General features: G+C 43.2%; 1 long non-coding RNA gene across 2 annotated transcripts in view; it reads right to left on the bottom strand.

Annotated features, from left to right (window-relative positions):
• LOC113930240 overlaps positions 1–20,487 on the bottom strand; it is a 64,908-nt gene extending 44,421 nt beyond the window's left edge. For both annotated transcript variants that reach the window (XR_003522494.1, XR_003522495.1), the window contains exons 1-2: positions 20,350–20,487; positions 20,034–20,201 (exon numbers count right to left, since the gene is read on the bottom strand). This is a non-coding gene — a long non-coding RNA (uncharacterized LOC113930240). The remainder of the gene's footprint in view (positions 1–20,033; positions 20,202–20,349) is intronic.
• Between the last annotated feature and the right edge of the window lie 2,096 nt (positions 20,488–22,583).

Raw genomic sequence — 22,583 nt, 5'->3', positions numbered from 1 at the left:
GAAGTATCACTGACTTTAGAAATTGTACTTTGGGCAAAGAAATGTTGACCCCAAGCACTGTACGTGGAAGTCAATGGAGAGGGATGAACAATGTCAGAGCACAGCCAGAATGTTCACTTTCCCAAGTCAAAACTGTCAAGTTGGGCTCCAGATGTCCCCTCTGACCCCCATCCATGAGATCTCACATACTTTAGGGCATGTACCAGCAGCTTTCCGTAACTCAAAAGGGGTAGAGATCAACTTCGAAAATATTATTTATGGATTTGACAGAACACACCCCAGAATGCTATCCTAACCAAGTCAGAGTTTACTTTAGAAGCGAATAAAAACGGTCTCCCATGGGGTAGATCTCCTGGTAAGTGTTCTGACCCCACACACACACACACACACACACACACACACACACACACACACGGAAACTTCAGGAGGTGTCGGACAGGTCTGTCACACCTTGATTGTGCTGATAGCATCATGGGTGTTTGCATTACGTTCAAACGCATCAAACTGCACACATTAAATATGTACAGTTCTTTGTATACCAATTATACCTCAATAAAGTCGTTTGCAAGAAAACAAAACAACTAACAAACTGCCTCCCACGTGGTTAAGAACAAAAAGTCTCCTTAACTCAACTACCGCCCCGGAAAGAAATGCACACATATACACACACGGGGTGAAATGATGTCAGAGGAAAAGCCAACCTTTTAAATACAGGTGACTAATTCAAGTACGTTCTTGTGAACTTGGGATTCCTTTTGTGTGATGCTACGAGTATCTGAGCCAGGGTCTCGCCACAGTCGGTGTGTGGTGGCAGCCCATCCAACTCTCGCATACTTGAGATCCCGTGACTGGGCTGACCGAAAACATTCACACCAGCTGACGGTCACTTGATTCTCACCTCGCTCTAGTTAGTAAACTGCTCTGCAAATCAACCTAAAGAGCAAGGTGAACCTTTTCTGAGACACTCCTGCTCAAGACTATATATATATATATATATATTAAAAAAGACCTGCCCTGCCAGATCATTCTAGTCTGAACAGGCCTGGGAAGGGATGAGGTTGGCACAAGATCCTAAAACAAGCTTCTAAAGGCGAAACCACTTAGAACCCATAAAGACAGACTCAGACTAGTTTCTTAAGAATAATATTTAGCAATTAGACACATGCCTTTAATCCTTCTCAACGAAAACCAAAGTTTTTTTTTTTTTTTTTTACACAATCACTGGGTGAAAACATGAATCATTTTACTCATTAAAAAACGCTCCAAGAAAAAGGATAATTTTCACCTAAGTAACAGCCTCCTTATGGACAAGTTCCAGAAATTAATTGAACTCAAATCCACATGCAAATACATCTCATTGTCACTTCTCCCCCTCTTTGAAAGGAACCCCCTCAATTCACTTCATACGATGTCAGCAGTGTGCAATAAGGAATGCTTATCATTGAAGAAAAAAAAGTAATTTGCATTCTATCAATGGTTAAGTTAAAAAAAAAAAAAAGACTATCAAAACAAGGTGACTGTTTTCTGAACCTATAAATAACCAAGCAGGCAGTACCCCCCAAGATTCCTTGACTCAGACTTTTATTTAATCACAATTAACCCACGACGACGCTACATCATTACTGGGGTCTTTCTAAAGTTGGTCTCGTTTCTAAGCTTTGTGCTATTTTCTAAAGGCGCCCATATCACACACCCCTAAGACTGCAGGTTTCATTTACAATCGTATCTCTGCCACGCCTCTGGCTCTCGCCACTGTACAAAAACTCCTTTGGTCACTGAATGTGTTCACGGTGTTAAAAAGTCTTCACTCTTCCCACTCTCAGACGGACTGAAGGGGAGTGACTACGTGTCCTCTGCACACTGCTTGGCCCACTGCTCTTCCCCCTCTGCCGGGCCCAGCTCAGAGAGACTCTTCTAGGATTCTAAAGGGCCTTCCCAGAGTCTTCTGGAAAGTTAGTGACATGCTACCCAGAGCAAGCTTCCAGATCACTCAGTCTGTGTCTCAGCCAGAAACACAAGCCAAAGTGCTCTTCAATTATTTGTTTGGAAATGCGTCTCCCTCTGAGAATGTGAGCTCTTTGAGGGTAAGAACGGAGTCCTATTCTTTTGAGATTCCCCAGGTACAGCATAGTACACTGGATCATAGTCATCTTTTAGTAAATATTTGCCAAAGAACTCTCAATGAAGTGCCCGGCACCTGTACTAACACACTTTGAAAAATAAACCAGGGGAGGCGGGGGGGGGGGGGGGGGGGTCTGACTGGCTCAGTCGGCAGAGCATGGGACTCTTGATCTCGGGATTGTAGGTTCGAGCCCCACGTTGGGCGTAGAGATTACTTAAAAGTAAAATCTGAAAAAAAAATAAACGAAACAAACAAACAAAAAACAGTGAGAGAGTATCTCCATTTCAGGGAAATTCTTCTATTTCTTTATCCTTTGAACAATACTTGCTTCCCATCTTAGTTTTATGATACCTTTCTCTAAGATTTGTGGGTGCTTATAGGATCAAGCTATTTGTAAAAGAGCCTATTTTCCTACCAGAGTGTAGGCTAGCGATAGCACTGTCTCAGAGTGCATGTTCCTATATAAGCCCTTGCGGTACAGAAGAGTCCCGGGGGTTCGGGAAGGCTCTCCTAAACGCCCTAAGCAAGATCTACTCTGGTGAAATGAAAAACTTCGAGACAACCGAACAGGGAATGGCAGGGGAGGGAAGAGAACAGAAGAAAGAAAAGAAGAAAAGGAACATCCATATATGACAATTTCTTTTGCTTGTGAAGGTTACAAAATGAACTATAATGTGATCAAAGGAAGCCTCGTCTAAAAACCACAGGGGGTCTACCAGAAGTAGTACTGGGCTTCAATTATTATGAGGTGTATGGTAGTACGTGGATTTTTTTAAATTATTGGCTTGGGTAAATGGCTCATACCACAAAGGAAAAGGGAAGACAGCTAACCGATCCATGTGAAATTTGGAGGGGCTAATAAAAACGGTTTGAAACGATGGAGGGCTCCGTGTATATATCACGCCTGTTGGTATTATCTGATCACCTAGTGGCTACAATACCCACAAGACATTCACCAAGAGCAACAGGATGACAACCTGGATTCTTCTTGTGTAACAAAGAGAAAACAGGAAAGCTAATTGACATTTATAAGGACTGTCCCGATATGTGCCAAATAAAGGAAAAGGGCAGAACTGGCTATTTTTAAACTTCTAGAGAACGGAAGAAAGCCAGCAGTAAAGTATCAAGCATTTGCTCCCACAGTGATCGCCACCCAGTGGATGTGTGACCAGTTCAACTGGTCATAAGGAAACCAAAAGTGTTTCGGTGGCAATAACTCAGTACTGACCAAGGGCCCTGAAAAGCCGTGGCGACAGCAATCTTTCTCCCCTTCTTCCCTCCTTATTAGTCGAAGCTGGACTAGGTCCACGCTCACAGCGAAAGGTTTTTGCCAATACAGGGATGGTTCTGTCGAGCATATGTCAGTGCTTAGAGAAACACAACCCATCTAATTAAAATGAGCCAGATTCAAAACATAACGAAGACAAAAATATCCAAAGCTGAAGCTCGCTGCTTACAAGGGGAGATGGATTTGTGAGATCATCACAGAAGTCCTCTAGAACATAAAGAGGAAGAGGGATAGTGAAGAGGGAGGGCCATGGAAAATGACAAAGGGTAAAGGGGTGGAAGGGGAGCCCAACACCCAGCCACCACACACAGGTACTCGCCAACGAGAGACCAGCTTCACGGGTGGTCCTGGGAACTAGGTGGAAGAGGAAGGCGATCAGATGGAGAGAACCGGAAGTTGGGAGGGGAAGGATACAGGAGGAGTCCCTCTCATAAGTTAAAAAAAAAAAAAAAAAAAAAAAAGTTAAGAGAAGGTGAGCATCCGGAGAAAGGGAAGATTATTCACAGGCCTGAGCAAAGGCAAGAAATGAAGGAAGGAAGTCTCTCTTCCTGTGCAGGGTTGGGGGGAGACGCAGAGGCAAGCTTTATCGCTAGGTTGAAAGGGTAAATAACAGAAACACAACTGCTGTTTATATTAATGGTAACACGGGAAATCTGGTTCCTCTTTCTAGGAGCGGAGAAAGGGGTCAGGAGAGGTAGTTCGCACTGAAGGATAATATAACCTTGAAAGGACTGGCTAAAGAGGGTAAGAGAACATGTGTGTATGTGGGGGGGGTAATCTGGGGAGTGTGAATGGCAAGGTACCGTGGTAGCGATTTTCAGTCAAAAAGGAATAGCAAGGGAACAGCATTCCCAGAAGATGGCCAGGAAGAAGCAGCTCCGAAATGATGGGGGAACCCTCGACTTCTAATGAGAACACACTAGATGTAAGCAGGCAAGCCTAGAAGAGCCGTGAACCCCAGAGCCTGATGAGCAATCCAAACCACAAGCCTGAGCTTTCCTGGCACACCCGGCCTGTGGGGTGCTCACACATCCTATGGAGACGTGACGGGCCAGGAACGATGCCAACTCACCCAAGTCCCGAGTCACCGGGTCCGCGTCCCAACTCAATGCCCCTTACCCCCCATTTCATTCTCCCGCTTCCCATTCCTAGCTGGCAGGCAACAGCATTGAAACTATTCAAATTTCTCGCTGACAATTACTGTTCGTTCTGACACTCTCTGTCTTTTAAGTCCTATGCTGATTATTCAACTTTCTGTGGTCTGGGGAACAAACTGTAAAAAAAAAAAAAAAAAAAAAAAAATCCAATGATAATTCTTGCTGAGAGGTCAAAGTCATCCTACAGCTGCAGTGACTCACAGTTAACACAAGCCCCATGTCCACCAGAGAGCTGGTGTGTCCATCACTTTTCTTTCCTAAATGCCCCTATGGAAGCCAGGATGGAGTAAATGGAGGTACTTCAAAGGGCAGAATCTAGACGATTTGGTGAAAAAAAAGACAGAGCGAGAAATTCCTTCCACTGACTTTCATCCTTAGGCAAAACCTTATGATCTCTGTGCCTTCCTATGATTATATCTCCTGATTTTCCAAGGTTAAAAGAAACCTGAAGGAGCTTTAAAACCATGAATAAAAAGTTTAGAAACTGGAACTCTTGCGACCCAGTCAAGAAAACAAATCATGTTTTGTATTCGATGTGCCAGGAGGGACAGACCGAAAACTCGTCGGAAAATTGTCATTTTACCAACGTATCAAATAACAAGTTACCAAACGGCATTTTCCAAAGTGTGTTCAACTTTGGAGTATTAAACTGAGAGATGATTACACACACACACACACACACACACACACACACACACACACACCCCAATTCTTTGAATCTGTTAAATTTGGGAAATGTTGTAGATGTACCATATGCTCCTCTCAAAGTTTCCATACAACCATATAAAGTTCTGAGGAGTCCTGCAGGAAAGAAACCTATTTAATGTTGTTCAACCCAGCTTTTCCTGAACTTATTCTCAACCACCGTTTTCCCCTTTCTCCTGAAAACATGTTTTGTGAAACGCCATCCTAGAGAGTACAAAAGGCTACAATGGTCCCCATATCGTTTATCACCGAAGCTGGGGAGAAGTCTGGTTGGCAACAGACCCAGCACAAAGGAAGAGGGATACTGAAGAGAGAGGGCCACTGGATGTGACAAGGAGCAAAGAGAAATAAATGGCAGTCAACACAGCCAAGGAGGAAAAAGGGGCCAAGCAGAGACGGGCCAACCTTGTTGGCTGAGTAAACCCAAATGGCACCTGCCTTCAGCTGTTTTGTGTCCTTTCAAAGCCACCAATTTCAATCACCGGGAGCCCAACTACGGACTGTTTAAGGAAGAGTTTAAAATAAATTCATTTATTATGAACATGACAATCTTGATGGAAGTCATGATGTAACCAGTGGAATGAAGCACTCCCGACTTACCTGTTTGTTCTACAAAGCCGGTCGCTCACTATCGTGCCAACAGTAAGCCGGCCCAATAAGGAAATCAATCACGTACATATAGTAAATATGAACCCCCGCTGTGTATATGGCGTTTACGAGCTCCCACGGCTCTTTCACCATATGGGCCTTTGACCCTTACGACAATCTCGTGTAGCCTGCAGTTATGTTACTACCCACTTACAGATGGGGAAACAGGATTAAAAATCATGCCATGAACAGTTGATATACAAATAGAGGGGACTCGTGACTGCCTGACAAATCGATGGGTAAAGAATCCTGGCCAAATATTCAATGACAGGAATTTGGGGAAGCAGCAAGGTACAGTAGGAAGAACGGTGACGGCTGCCCAAAAAGTTGGGGACTCTGTGATCCAGCGAACAGCCTGGTTTCTCTGGGTCTCGGCGTGTTCCCCCAAGCAAATGAGAATACTGAGCCTACCCATAATGGGATTATTGAGATGATCACACAAAATGAGGTTTATGAAAGGGCTTTTACCAATTTCCACGTGCTCTGCGGATAGATTTACTTCTCTAACAATGGTAGAATCTGAAGGTGGGGGTTTCATGTCTATCTTTGCAATCTGAACCCCGCTTCAGATGCCTTAGGCCTCCCTCATCATCTGGTGAGTGCTACAGTAGTTGTATTTGAGGACAGATGCTTATTATAAACCTGGGCAGGCAGCTGACCCCACAGTGCTGGACAAGATCCGTCTTGAACCACTTGTTTCAGTGCCTTGGAAATACGAGGAACTAAAGCTTTCACATTTATTACGTTCAGCTTAACTTTGGTTTCTCATCTGTACTAGAAGGTTCTATTTCTATCCCCAAACCACTAAAACTGCATCAGCTTTTTTTCCCCTCTAAGAGATGCTAAGTCTTTATTTTTTTCAAATAATGGCATTATTAATGCTCCATCTACCATCACAGTGATTGCTTTTTTTTTTAGTTTTTCTTAATTGAGGAATAACTAACACACAATCACCTGCACCATGTTGAAAGTATACAATTTGACTAAGTTTTGACATATGCATACAGCTGTGAAACCATCACCACAAACAAGATAGTGAGATTATCCACCAGCCCCAAAGTTCCCCTGTGCCCTTTTGTAATCCCTCCCACTGGCTACCCTACCTCTCCCACCCCAAGCAACCAGGGATCTGCTTTCTGTCATTCTAAATAAATGTCTTTCCATGTCCATGTTCTAGAATTCTATATAAATTCAATCATACAGTATGTACTTCTTTCCTGTCTGGCTTCTTTCACTTAGGGTGGGGGGTCCTCCATGCTGACTATATGAATAGCTCACTTCTTTTTTTTTTTTTTTTTAAGATTTTATTTATTTATCTGACAGAGAGAGAGAGACAGCGAGAGCAGGAACACAGGCAGGGGGAGTGGGAGAGGGAGAAGCAGGCTTCCCGCGGAGCGGGGAGCCCGATGTGGGACTCGATCCCAGGACCCTGGGATCATGACCTGAGCCGAAGGCAGACGCTTAACGACTGAGCCACCCAGGCGCCCCAGCTCACTTCTTTTTATTCTTCAGTAGTACCCAGACAGATACACCACAGTTTGTTGATCTATTCACCTGTTGATGGACATTACAGCTGCTTCCAGTTTTTAGCTATTACTTATAAAACAGCTGTAAACACAGCACGTAGACATAGGCCTTCTTTTCTGTAGGAGGGGAATATCTGGAACCTACGGTTGGTGTATGTTTAACAATGGAAGACATGGCCAGGCGTCTTCCAAAATGTGCCATTTTACATTTCTACCTAAATGTATTAAAAGTGTTCTAGATCATCCACAAATTCGCCAACACTTGGTATGATCAGCCTTTTTCACGGCAGCCATTCAATTAGGTGTGTCATGGTATATCCTTGGTGTCTCAGTTTGCATTTGCTTAATGACTACTGATGGTGAACATCATTTCACGTGCTTATATGTCATCTGTGTTCTTTGGGGAAGTGCCTGTTCAAACCATCTGTCCATTTTTTCTAGGTTGTTTCCTTATTATTGAAAACTCCATCAGTTTTCACAGATGGCGCAAAACAGGTAATGAAGAACTCAATCAAAATTTTACATAATTCATGGTACCCAAGAGGATAACAGAATCTACCAGTGCAGAACTAAAATATTCTCCAAATGTTATGACAAACTTGAAATTCTTTTAAAGCGTGAAAAGGACTGAATTCTTTTTATTGGTATTGCATTTAACTCTACGTAGCTTCAGAACTCAATCAGTAAACAAAATGATCGTATTTTCACATACTCCAGTGGTACCTAAGCCATCTTAGTTCTTCCTCAGCGCATGAGCTAAAACCACCAAAGTGGCTGTCCTGAAACCACATTTCACACTTTGTGCTCATTGGATTCTAATCCCTTAAGATTCCATTTTACAAAAATAATTTCTTATGTCAAACTTGTGCCCACATTCAAAAAGTGACGAAGGCCAAACCTCTAGCTCTCTGTTCGTGCAATCAGTTGCAGCTAAAATGTGATTTGCAAGCATGAAGATGAAGTCTCCTTTAAGATCTACAGAGTAGGCTAGATTGAGGGCAGCTATGGGCTTTCCTTTGAGGAAAAGCAGGCCTGGTTCTGCTGTGCAGGGCCATCGGTTCTCAGCTCAATTGTTACAGTTGATGTGGGTTTCCTTTTAGATGCCTGGAAAATGACTCTGCTGACCACATCCACATTCTGAAATACTTTTTGAGAACTTGTAACCAAACTGCAGGAACTGACTCATTTTGCAGTGCCCAGCCACCACACAGTCGTTCCAGAATAGACTCCAAGTCAAAGGCAGAAATATCAAGGTTTTAGAACACAGGCAGCAAATTGTCTATTTATATGGGGGAAGCAGAGGGGGAAATCCCGGGGTGCATGGGGTAAAACGGCTCAGGCCCCAGGAGACCATCAGACGTGACCAGCCTTAGACAAAGGACCAAAGAGAACATGCCACTTCATGGGTAACACACGCATCTCCCACCACAAAGCTACAAGTCAGAGACTGGCGGAAAAGGGACCTTAATACCAAGCTCTCTCCATTTCACCTAGAAAGCAGATTCAGTTGAGAGATGTACGCAGGAGAATGTGGGGGAGATGGGGACTTGGAATCCCATTCGTGAATTCCTTGCTCAATCAGGAACATGCCCCTCATTTCTCAGGAGCTAAGCAGGAATGGACCCCAGGTTGGGGATGCCCGAAAGAAGTAAGGCAAGGAAGGGCCCAAGGCCACCTGGACTTAGGACCAGAAATTTGTGGGTCCCCTGGGGCTCTCCGACATCCTTCCTTATCAGTGCACCTCTACACCTTTCTCTCTCAGCTCCCCATCCAGCTCATCCAAGGGGGCTGGCTTCCACATGAAGAGCCAACTCTCCACTCCCTTCACCCACTACAGAGTTCCTACCTCAGCGGGAGGGTGGAAAGGAGCAAACACCAAACACTCTATGTTCCCCAATTACTAATTTCTCCAACCCACAAGTGAAACTCTCATTCTCTCAGTCAGAAAAGTTTCAGCCAGAGGCAGTGAGGAAATCCGGTCCAGTTGAACTCAACTATAAATGACAAAACCAGTAACCCTTTCCTGCAGGTGGGTCCTTGGCTCAAAGAATACAAGTGCTAACCCAAATGCATAACTAACTAGCGGAAAGTCGGGCTAGATGAGAAGAGTTCAGGGATTAAGTCTCAGGTGGTGTGAAGGAAAGATAAACCTGGACAATCACCACAAAGAGCTATCAAGCCCCTGCGAACCTTTCTGTGTTGTCAGACCCAGTTGCGTGGTCCGATGTCGATGCAACAACGTGTACATACATTTGGTGTCTATTCTCCTTGAGGCCACATCAGTTACCAGGAAAAGTCCCAGATGACAGAAATCCTACATACCTTACACCAGAAGGAGGATGTTTACTATCAGGTGATGACAGACCAGGGGCTGCAATCCATTTACAGCATTCAACTCTATCTTTAAGAGATTGCAAAAAATGTCTTTAACACAGTTTTTCAGAAGAGAAAAAGTTGATACAATTCCGCTCCTCCCAATGGGGCAAGTGCTTCGACTTTCCCATGCTCCCTTTCTGCCTCCAACAGTAACACGAGTGCTGCGTAACATAGGTGTTTAACCTGGATTGAACAAGTTTTCGTACAGAATTATGAGGAAATCTATCAATTCGCTGAACATAAACCTGGAGGCTACGAGAAAGAAAACATGGCATATTTAACACAGAAGTACTCGAAAACCATGGCAGTTCCAAATTCTAAACTGTTTCACTTGAGCTTAAAATGGGCAAAGACATGCCCCACGGGGAGTGAATTTTTGGCGAGCCTAAAGGGAATAGCAACATCCCAATGCTGGTCACCTGAGGACCCTACACCTCTGAGGAATAACGGTGACAGGAAGAAGTACCCACTTCTGGCTCCTTCACTGGGGTAAGGAGTTGATAGCTCAACTTTCTCTCGCTCTACCAAGGCTTTTGTATTCTCATTTAAATGACAAAAGTAGCTTTTTACCAAAAGAGAGCCCTAAGTGACTTGTACATGCTTCAGTGATGAGGTACCGTGGGCTGGACTCTCTAGGATCCCTACATAAACCGCCCATACTCTCGGAACGCCATCTTCCTTCTCTCTAGTTCTCGTCTCCTAACCTCTTAGCAGCTTCTCTGGCCGACAGGGCCCTACGACATCGGACATTCACTACCTCCCAGACCTCGTCTGCTACCTTCCCCCTGGCTTGCTGTTCCACACTGGCCTCCTTTCTAACCCCTGGACATACCAAGCTTGCTCCTCCCAGCTCCACTGCAGTGGTTTTGTTTTCTCTGCCTAGAACCTTCTTCCTCCACATACCCACGGATAAGCCTCTGAGCCATTATCACAACATCGGAGAGGCCTTTCCAGAGAGCCCTGGATAAAGCTGTTCTTCCCCGGACTCCCGGATACTCATCTGTCTCACCTGGTTTTCTTTTTCTTCCTAGGTGCCTCCCAACAGCCAGCATACACCTCCTTGCTCGACCTCTGTCAGCCTCCCCTCTTCGGCCCACGCGCGGGCAGCGACCTTGTTCATGGTTGTATTCTCAGACCGAAAACACCACCTAGCATGTGGTAGGTGTACACCACATTTTTGTAAGATGAACATTCCCCACATGATGCTTTCTTTTGCCAATTGTTCCCACTACAAGCTTCTAAAGTCTAGTTGGCACCTGGGCCGATTTTTGTTGATACCTAACCAAACACCCCATACTTCAAGGGCCAGGTGGACGGGAGCTGCGGGAGCGTGATCATTTCCCCAAACATTGGGAGAGATCATGCAGGGCTGGGGGAGGGAGGGGAGAAAGAACACTTTTATTCTCTCCCTGCGATCCATGGGTAGTAGATAAGGGAGGGTTTTATGGAGCAGGGATGTCCAACAGGATGGAGAAAAACGGTAGAATCTACTGTCTTACCTAGCTTGTCCCAGACAGTCCTTATCTGATCTTGCTCAGAGAGAAGAGCCCTGAGATAATGAGCCATCCTTTCAGACTCTGAGTAATTTTGCTCTTGCATCTACCTTAATGGTTCCCTCCAATGTACCATATAGACCTCCTACTGATGCAGAACCTCACAGTTCGTCCTGAAACATAGAAAGTGCTTTCATTGACTAGGCTGCTGTGGTCAACCCTGTACCAGAAAACACACCGAGTTTGCACCGTGACAAAGAACTGAAATGGCCACTTAGGGGTTTTTCAAAACCGATGGCAAAGGACCTCCTTCCCTGTCTATCCTCGTCGCCCCAAGAGAGAAGGGAGCCCTCATTTTTCACATCTCTACTTACAGATATCTTCAGAAACTCGCGATCAATTTAATTGAGTGCAGAGCAGGACTTTTTCCTCCAATTTAGTTTAAATTCTACTTAAAAAAATTTTTTTCCAAGACCTCGTTGTGGCCGCCTTTGCCATCTCTTAATGGGCTCCAAACAGGGAAAGGAGTTGAAAGCTCAGGAGTTCTTAAGACTGTATTTCCTGCCACATTCCCTACCAGGGCCCTCCTTCCACCACCATCAAAAAAGAAAGAAAGAAAGACCATTTCTCTGCATTATTTTCTTGTCACGAGCCTTTTCTTCTCCTGATTTTAAAAAAGAAGCCCGGCTGCCAAAGGAAGATGCTTAAAGACTTTTATGAATGTCGGCCTGTGAAATGCGCCTTGTCACAAAAATGGCAAAGGATCAAATAAAAGATGGAGTCGCTGAGGGGAAAGGAACAAAGAGTGGGCTGCCTTCCCCTAATGGACCCTCACCCGGTCCTTTCTTCCATCTGTCTGCAGGTAGGAGTTGAATCAGTTGTGTGAGAATATGGATAATGGAAGCAAGGAGGGAGGGAGACAGGAAGGGAGGGAGGGAGGGAGGAAGGAAGGTTGGTTCCGTTAGTATATCCTCCCATGAGCAGGCTCAGTCCAAGGCCAGGAGAGGTTTTAAAGAGATTTCTAGGGGCACCTGGGTGGCTCAGCGTGTTGGGCATCTGCTTTTGGCTCAGGTCATGATCTCAGCGTCCTGGAATTGAGCCCTGCACTGGGCTCCCTACTCAGCAGGGAGTTTGCTTCTCCCTCTCCCTCCCCCCATCATGCTCTCTCTTGCTCTCTCTGTCAAATAAATAAAATCTTAAAAAAGAGAGAGATTTCTCAGCACCCTGAATCCGTGGGCTAGGCTAGCCCCCTCTCACCTTCCAAGTCAAATTCTCAGCCCACATTTGAGAGAAGAGGAAATTCTCAATGTGAAACCCCTTTCCCATATTCTGAAAATCAACTCCTCATCCAAATGTAGGCTTTTATATGCACATAGATGGCTTCCTGCAATTCTTGACTTTGCAGTTTTGCCCTTCCAGATAGCACCCAGAACTAGATGGAGATAAAGAAGAAAAACCTTAGTCATTACAGACTCTTACTCATTTTACCTTTCTATGGATTAATTCTATACCAGATAAAGAATCTCCAGAAAGGCTAATGAAAGTGCATCCCTGCGAACCAAATGCTCACATACTTCTCCCTTCCACCCCCACTTTCAAGTGAAAACATTTGAGAAAAAAATAGGGGAAGTTACATGAGTAAATCTGTTAGTGCATGAGATCAAATGAAAACAAGGAATTCCCCTCCTGGACTTTAGTGGCCTAATTTAAACTCATAAAACACAAATGACTAAAATTGCTCCCGTTGATTCGTGAAATAAGAAGCAGAAAAAGTCAACTGTGTATTTCAATATTGAGAGGGCCAGGCCTGGAAGACGTGACACTTTGCAGAATAGAAATGAGAAGACCATTTCTGAGACTTTCAGGTTCAGTCAACTTTTATTCTGCTTTTCTGCCAGTTGTTCTTAACCATCTATACTGGCAAGAGCCCATTTGGATTCAGATTCTGGGTCCACAGCTTATCAGGGGAATGAATGGCCCTAAACATGTCCCTTAGCCCTGTGCCTCAGTGTCCTCATCTACGAAACGGGCATACTCATTGCACCAGTGGGTTGTCCAGAGGATTAAACAGGAAAATGCAGGCAGAGCGCTCGCAAGAATGACTACCTAGAACATGGTGGCAAAGTGGGCGGTAAATGGAGGCCACCATCGCCATCACTGTTTTCCTTCATCTGATGCGAAACAGAGAGAGACCTAGAACTTAGAACGGGACCACAGGCTTTGAGACTAAAAACGGAAGTCTGTTCCCAAAAGGACATGGGAAGGGAACTCAAGGGTGTTAAGCACCACTATTCCGGCAACCACAGCATGTGCCTTACTCGTGTTCTCTCATTTCACGCAACAGTCCTATGAGCTAGTTCGGACTGACACTCCACTTACTCTAGGGCCTAGGGAAATAAATGGAGTAGTTTACTCGACCAGCAAGGGGCAAGGATGAGCTTGGGGCACAGGTCTACTTGCTTCCAAAGCCTGGGTCTCTCGGGGAGCAAACACTTCAATGGGTGCTGTGAACAGGTACCTTCTTGGGGGTCACTGTAACCACTGTCACATACTTGATACTCGCTAGAAAATGCCTGGAAGTTTGGAGATTTTGTTCCCAAGTAATCAGAACTTTGAAAACACCCTGGAAGGTTTCACTGGGCCTGTACAAACTCAGCTCAGTTTCTCTCATTTTTAAGAACTTCAGTCTCACTTTTTATAGATGTCACACAAACCCTAACTGACAGAAATCGACGGGCTTTCATTTAAAAAGTCTTTATCCATCTGCTTTTGGGAGAGGTGGGAAAACTAAAGCATTCCTCCAAGGCCACCATCAGCAATGGGCTTTTAGTAGAATAGGTTACTTAAGGAGAATCAAAGTCTTCCAAGGCAGGAAAGGAAGATCCTTTAAGATAAAACCTTACCTTGCTTTTCATAATCAATGATTCCACCTTCTACCTTCAAGTAAGCAGTTAAACTTCGTTTTTAAGTAAGGTATTACTTTATTAGGTTGACCACACAAGAAACTATTTTGCTATTAAAATATAACAAAGAAGAACAACATGCCCCAAATGTTATACTGACTTACAAAAGTACTTTATATGCATCTAATCCGTTCCCTTAAGAACTAAAGAAAGAAAATCAACTATGTAAGCACTCTAATGATCTAGTTACATGACCGCATTATTTAGTTAATAATATATATGTATTTTTCATTTTATGTTTTAGATTGTCCCAAATACTCTGGAATGCATAAACCAGAATCAATATAGGATTGAAAGGCAATAGGTTACAGTTGAGAACTTAGGAACTTGAGCTAGGAAATGTCCAAGATTAGATCACTTACATTCTTTAATGTTAATATTTTAGAATTGTTTTATATTGGTTTTCTTTCCCCTTAATTTTTCCCTCCCCACAAAAAACCAGTACCAGGTAGGTGGGTTTAGCATGTTAACCCATGGAAATGAGGGTTTCCATGTTTTCACTGGAATCAATATTTGGTAGAGTTCCCCAGCTCCCTATCTAAATTGAAGGCAGTTCACAAAATATGAAAGTATTTTACTTTGCATATCCTCCTTAGTAATTTAAAATATTCTCGATTTAAAAAATACTCAATGATTATATTCAAATTTGGCTAGTTTCCTCTCCTGAATGAAGACATCAGTTCTCCAAATACTGATTGCACAATCAAAACTGTTTGTTTAAGAAATTCTCATGGTTGTGAATATAAAAATGGTAACTAATAAGTAAGAAAAACCCAATGGGCAGAAAAACTTTCATTATTGATAGCGGTCTGAGATTGATGGGAGGGGAATAAGTTTGAAGATGGAGATCAAAGAGAAATAAATCAAGGATCCTTAAGTGAGTTCAAAAAATAACATGTCTGCTAGTAACTGACTGAAATGGCAAACGAATACATAAGTAATACATCAGACCGAGATAAGTGCGAAGAAAAATCAAGCAGAGTAGAGGAATAGCAAATTTGGGAAGTAGAATGGGAAGGCTGCTGTCTGCTTGGCATCAATGAAATTTTTTAGCCCTAGAAATACGTAGTTATTAGACGCCTTATATACTTTTTTGACAAGTGCTGTTAAAAGTAGCCTTTTGTGCATTCAGAGTCGTGCAGCTCAAGTCCCACAGGCTGTCTGAATTCCCCCAAGGGGCCCCTGCTTTGTCCCAGGGTGGCTCCCACGCCAGGGAGCTCACTCCCTTCACGATGACCCAGGCCCTCAGCAGAGCCCAGACCTCCTGCTGGGTTAGGGGCCCAGAAAATGGTCTAAGAGAAAGACTTTCCTGCCTGCCACTCAAGATCGTTTCCTTGGGACTGAGCAAAGAGTGGTTTCGTGTATCTTAATTTTTCAAGGTAAAGAAGTCAGGCTGACTGCTGATGGAGATCAACGCTGGGAAGCCTGAAAAGAGATAAATATAGCCTCTCAGACCCCCAGATCTCCCACACTCCCACCCAGGAGAACTTGATGTAGGCATTCCACAGCAGACCCCTGATGTCCTCAGTTTCTGCTGACACCAGGGCACAGGGTGACTAGGAATCAGGTGAATAGCCGACCAGCCCCTCTGACTCAGTTGACAGTCCCAGGGCCCCGTCTCCAGGCGTCTCTCGTACCTGCAGTGGGCTCATTAAGAGCAGACTGCAATGAGCCTGCTTGCTTTCAACCCTGGGCTCCTACTACACTTCCTGGCTGTGTCACTCTGGGCAAGCTGCTTCACCATTCTGTGCATCAGTTTCCCCATGTCAAATGGGGATGACGATCACATTGGCGATACTCAGTTTTTGTGAGGCTTAAATAAGTTGATATATGTAAAGCATTTTATACCCGTGTGCCAGGCACTGCTCTAGAGGCCAGTGATTCATTTACAGCGGTGCCTGGCATAGAATATGAACCCCAGGTGTATCAGTAATTAGAGGTCCACAAACCCTTATCTGACAATCTGGTGATTATGATAATGATATGATAAAAGATGACGGGGTGACTATTCTACCTATAAAGAACTCCGGGGGGGGGGTGTCCTGGTACAGCACTCCGTAATCAAACGCATTACTACTTCTACAGTAAAACATACAAACATTGGTACTAAGTGGGATAAATAAAGACTATAGCCTTCCATTGGTTCAGGTCAGGGTTTACTACCAAGCTTTTCACATGACGATCGTTTGATTTTCAGAGCTTTCTGGATTTCAGAAGAGATGTTGGACCTATATATATTAAGCAAGGGGCAAAACCCATTGAAGTCTTCTCTTCCTTTCTGACTTCCGGACGTGGTTAATGACCAAATAAATAGTCAAAACCACTTAGGAGTGGAAAATAGGAAGCCCTTCAGGCATGGAAAATTCATGACTGCATAATTAATCTAATGCCAAATATGATATAAACAACCCCTTCCTCCCCCTCCCCAAATACAGTGCACCATAAGATACTCAGTCAACCAAGCCATTTCTACAAACAGGTCGCAAGTAATCTTGAAGTGTTTTCAAAAGCACTTTGTGAATATAGGAGAAAATCCTTATGTTTTACCACAATTTTCACAGTACGACCTTATCTTTCCCACAGGAAACAGACAAGCTATGAAATGACAAATACTTGACTTAAAAACGTGTACCTTCAAAGCAAACCATATCCTCTGCAACCAGCCTAGGGGAGATGAGCCAAAGTTATGCCCAAGTGGTGAAGTCTCCTGCTACCAAAGGAATGTTGCTCCACGTTGCATTTTAAGGAAAGATCTGCAGCTCTTGAAGAGCTGCACAGTAACTGGTTCAAGATGTTGTCACTGCTGGTCAGCACTGGATAAAGGATTTGCACAAACCCATGGAAGCCGACTTCTCCCGCCTCTTTATTACCCCCATATGTGGTTATTTATCTTGCCCAACTTTTCTGACCCCTTTCCATTTATTTTATACTGAAGTATCGCTTTGTTCACACCCTGTGTTTACCACTCCCATGGTGATCTGTACACAAAGGCAAGTCAGGAAGACATGAAATGAACGGAGATACTTATGTTGCTTTATGGTTTTTTTCCCCTTCTCATTATCCTCCTACTCAATGAGACTGTAGTGGGAGGTCTGAATGACATTTCCAAACCGAGAACTTAAAGCTACATTTCAACACCCAACTCCTCAGTTGTCATAGGAACAACACTAGGAGGCTTATCTAGGTTCTAACAAACAGCCACTTGTTTCACGAGCAATTAAAGCTCCCCCCCCCCGTCGAATATATACACACAGCCATATACCCCATATACTACCTCCCCAAAATGTAATTGGACAAAACCGTACACCACACCGAAAACTTAAGAAACAAGCCCAAAGGGAACGTGTTTGGATCCCTGAATATGCAAATAGCAAATACTATTCTCAAGACATTATTTTAACTAGAATCCCTTCAGTCTGTAGCTCCACATGCCCACAAAGACATGTGCCTACCATCAATATCTTTTCCGAGTATACAAAAATATTAATAACTCTCAGTAACCCCAAGTGGGGAATTCAGGGCAATGGTATTTATTGTACATGTATTTCTAACAATTAAGAAACTGATAACAAAAGAGCACACAGAATTAAAAACATGAGGATTTCTAAAGGAATTCTTCTGGGAGCTACTTTCTGGCATTTATTGTTTCAACCTGCTTCTATTATATTTTTGTCATGCAAAACAATGGCTTCTAAATGGATGAGTAAAACCTAAAATTTACAGAGGCTTTTTTTCCATTAAGCATAGCAGTGTTTAGCCAGGTTATTAAATCATCACGGTTTTGCCCAAGTATTCACATGAAATTCAGAGCTGAAAGTAATTGTGAATCACTGAACACAAGCTAACAGTCGGATACAAGTTACCTGTAAATATCCTAAAGCTTTGTCACCAGTTTTCTGTCCTCCAGATTCTAAACCCCACCTATTCAGGGGCTTCAGGGAACCAAGAAGCATTTTTCCCATCCTCGGCCACACCTTAATTAAGGCAAATAACTTGTAATAGTCACACGTTTGGATCACCAATCTGATTTATTGGAGGACCTGCCCTTAACGGCTATGTTCACCTTGCTTTTTATTTATTTCTTCGAAAATAAATCCTTGGGACGCCTGGGTGGCTCAGTCGGTTAAGCGTCTGCCTTCGGCTCAGGTCATGATCCCAGGGTCCTGGGATCAAGTCCTACATCGGGCTCCTTGCTGAGCAAGGAGCCTGCTTCTCCCTCTGCCTGCCTCTGTCTCTCTCTCTCTCTGATAAATAAATAAACTCTAAAAAAAAAAAAAAGGAAGGAAAAAGAAAATAAATCCTTATGTGAAAGTCTTAAGAACTATTAGTCTGAAAAAATTGATCAAGAGTTCTCAAAGTGTGTAAGAAAGAAACAATTTATAGATCCTCCTAGATTCATCTCCCTACCCTCCAACTTCAGCCCACTCCAATGCCAACAGAGAGAAACTGCAACACTGCTATCCTGTTTATTATACATTTCTCCCTTTCAAGTTAAGGATTTTCAGATTTTGAAATTAACAGAATGGGAAGCAAAAGTCAGACATACAGAGTCAACTTTCAATTTGGCTTACGGTCATTAAAAAGCAAACAAAAAAACACTGTATCCTATATAACCCCAAACTTACCACTCTGTCAATAACAGTTTCAGTTATACAGAGTCACATTCATAAAGGAACATCACCAAAACTACCTATATAATCGCTAGCAGTTAAATAACATTTCTTTCCATCTGATTCTATAAGTAGACATCACATGATTGCTTCTATTGACCAATAAGAAAACTGGTCAAGATCAGGTAGCCATCTACCCTAATTATATGTTATATATATATATATATATATATATATATATATATAACATATATAATTATATTACTCCACTTTCCCGGCACAATCATTCTTAAAAAGCCAAATCAAGAAATCAGATAATATAAAATGCTTAATAGAAAACTGTGGTTTCTTACAGTTTACAAATAAGAACCTATTGTACATAACACAGGTATTCAAAGCTTTACTGTATTTTTCTGGAAATGTTCTGGAATGTAGGGGCAGCTGAGATTCAAGATTACAAAACTAAATGTTTCAGAGGAAGACAAACAGACGCGTGTCCACCAGTAAGAACTGCTAATCACAATCTCTCGAAACATGACAGACCATTTAGAAATATCCACCCTTTTGCTGTACTAATTGTAATCAAATAGAACAATCTTAAAATTCATGACACAAACGTAAAAAAGTCTATTACCAGCTTAATCTGCCCTTCACACAGCAGTAGGAAATGTTTCCAATGCATTACTTAAACTTTCATTTTGTAGAGTTCTAACTAAAGGCTTGACATCCTTGGGTAGAGAGAGAGATAGGAGGGTGAACTGAGTAATGCCGAAAGCATCCCTTCAAATATTATACATACTATTCAGACTAAATGGACATCTATGCCCATGGAATGTCAATGCCCCAACTCTACCAAACAACCCATTTTATTGGTCTCTCCCCACTAAAAAGAAAAAGGCGGGGGGAAGCCAACTAGTTATATTACATGTATTTGTCTAAACTGGTAGAGCCCAGCTCATCTTTGTTAATAACCTGGCTTCTTCTCAGCCTTTATACTATATTCTTGGGCTACTTCTTTCTAGAATTCCTCATTCCATTTATGTGTTCTCTGGTTCAACACAGTTGTTAGGGGTCTGTGAACAATTTTACAATTCCCACATACACCATATGATATCTATTAGGGAGCGATGCCACTTTTCACTTACCAATTCTGGATAAAGCAGTATTTCCTGGTGACAGAATGCTGCTGATTCCATTCGCTAAAACTCCCTCTTCACAGCTTGATAAATCTGATTATAAAATGTCTTTGTTCCAGATCACACGAGGCGCTTTTTCCTGCGAAAGTTTTCTAAAGCGTTAACTGCATTTCATTCCTGTTACAAAACGAATAAGAACAAGGGGGGGGGGTGTAGGAGGTGGGGAAGAGGGAGTAAGTCCACACAAGTTCCTGGCAAAAAAAAAGAAAAATTTAGCTGCATTTTTCTGAGTTTAATCAGTAAGCTATATTAAAGTGACAGTTACCAGTTCAGGGAGCCAGAGTTTGATCAAGTCAGCCACAACCAGTGTGGGTGTCTTCCACTGATGTGCGGACCCCAAGGAAGCAGTCACTTGGTCATCTATCACATGTGGCTGAATCACTGGACACCCGCCACCCACCCCCACCTCTGCCCCCGTTGAGCAGCACTCCAGGCAGGAGAGTGGCTGGACACCCGAAGCGGGACCTCTTATAGGGACCCGCCAATTAGCTGCTGACCAATCACAGGCAGCACCTACTACCTAAGTCACATGACAGGGCAGTCCCTATGACTGCAGGATTTCTGAATTACTGGGGTTACACAAAGGACACTCATTCAGGAAAAGAGAGAGAAAAAAAAAAAAAAAAAGCCATAAGCCGAAACAGAAAACGCCCAGGCTGTGACAACTCCGGCTTTAAAACAGAGAACACCCGAGCTTCACACAGACAGAGAGAAAGAGCCACAACCAAGCCAGGATGGAAATCAGAAGAATGCCTGGCAAATATTAAAAATTAATCCCAAAGCAGACGCTGAGTTTACAAACCCACTTCAGCTATAAATATACTCCTCCTTCCTCTACAGCCGCCCCGACAATTTTGCATTCGAAACGGCTTTATTTTAAAAGGCTCCAGGAACCTCTCTCTACAAAACCCGGTAGGAAAATGTGTAAGAGACATAAGTCCCCTCTCTTTCCATCCCCTCAAAATACCCCTGAAGGAGATTCAAAGTTTGCCACGAAAAAGTTTCTTAATCAAAGTGCTTTTCTTTCAAAATGGGTGGGTAGCTCCGACAGAATTAAACACTGTCATGACAAATTTGCAGATTTGAATGGTAACTACCAAATCATATCTAGGTCTCCCCCCGCCCCCGTGCTCTCTGTCTCATGTAATCATTTTAGACTGCTCACATCAAGAACATTCTTACTAAGTAAATGAGCCCCCCACCCAATGAACTAGCTACCAATCTGTTTTTATTTTAACACCTCCAATTTATTTCTTAAATATTTATGTCCTAGGAAAAATTCAATTGTGAAAACCCCTACCGTTTCTTTACCACCGCCCCCCCCCCAAAATGGTACTTACAAATGTTCTTTGTTTGGACCTGTCGGTTTCTCCCCTTCCCCCGACATCTGAAGCCAGAACATGGGCTCAACTTCATCCTTCAAACCTAAAGGCCCTATTTTGATCATGCAAGGCTGCAACAGCTCTTTCTCCGAGGCAAGCCCAGAACACTGTGCTGCTTGCCATTCCCAATTTATGGAAGGAAGCGTATGTCAAACAAACCAGGTGATGACTCACACAGCCTCCCCCAGCCACATTTTCCCTAGAACGGGAGGGTAGCCTAAGTGCAGCCCATTTGGCTGTGACTCAGTTTTATTAGACTGGTGATTGTAGTTAATCTGACAAGCTCACATTTTTCCTTTATAACTTGTACATTACAGGATCAGAACGCACGTTCTAAATGGGTTTCAAAGGATGGGATCCCGTAAATGAGAAAGTTGCAAGATTATTTTTAAGGTATGGCAAAGCTTTGGCTCTATTCCCAAATATTTAAAACTTCAGAGTTATCTGCTGAAAAATTTTATTACAACTGAGGCAACCAAACGTTTTGAGTTCACACGACAGCAGTCAACAGGTTTTATACCTTTAGGTCTGCGAGAGGCTTTTTACCATGGGGGACTCAGACTCTTTCTGTCCTGAGGACCCAAGTTCAAGTCCAAGTGTGGGGCCCACGTGGCAGGTTCTTCAGGAAGTGGTCGGGAGCATGAGAGCCACGTTGAGGCTTTCACTTTTGCATTTACTGCGATTCGCATTCTAACCTGAGCGACTCACTCAAGCACACACGTACAATACAGCCACATCACACACAATCTCACACACACACACACACACACACACACACACACACACACACACACACACACACACTCACACAGATCTATACAGTCCTTTAATCCCAACCTGCTACGAGCAGCACAAGAAAAAACTGAAAATCATCAACTGTCATCTGTGAAAATTCCAATTAAATAAATGGGCATGCCTAAAAGTCTTCCTCTTCAGGAAAAAGTTTACTACCACGATGGGAGTGGCATTACATGGAATAAATTGTTCCCAGGTATTACGCAGACAGGAAGAACACAGTAATAAGAAATGCAATTCCCCACACAAAAAATCTGGAAGGCTCGGCCTGAGCAGTTTCACTACAGTTATCTCTTTTCAGCATACTTCCTTTAACCTTGAG

This window comes from Zalophus californianus, chromosome X (assembly GCF_009762305.2).
Source record: "Zalophus californianus isolate mZalCal1 chromosome X, mZalCal1.pri.v2, whole genome shotgun sequence".
NCBI lineage: Eukaryota > Metazoa > Chordata > Mammalia > Carnivora > Otariidae > Zalophus > Zalophus californianus.
The sequence above is the reverse complement of the archived record's forward strand: the minus strand, read 5'-3'. Positions and strand labels throughout refer to the sequence as shown.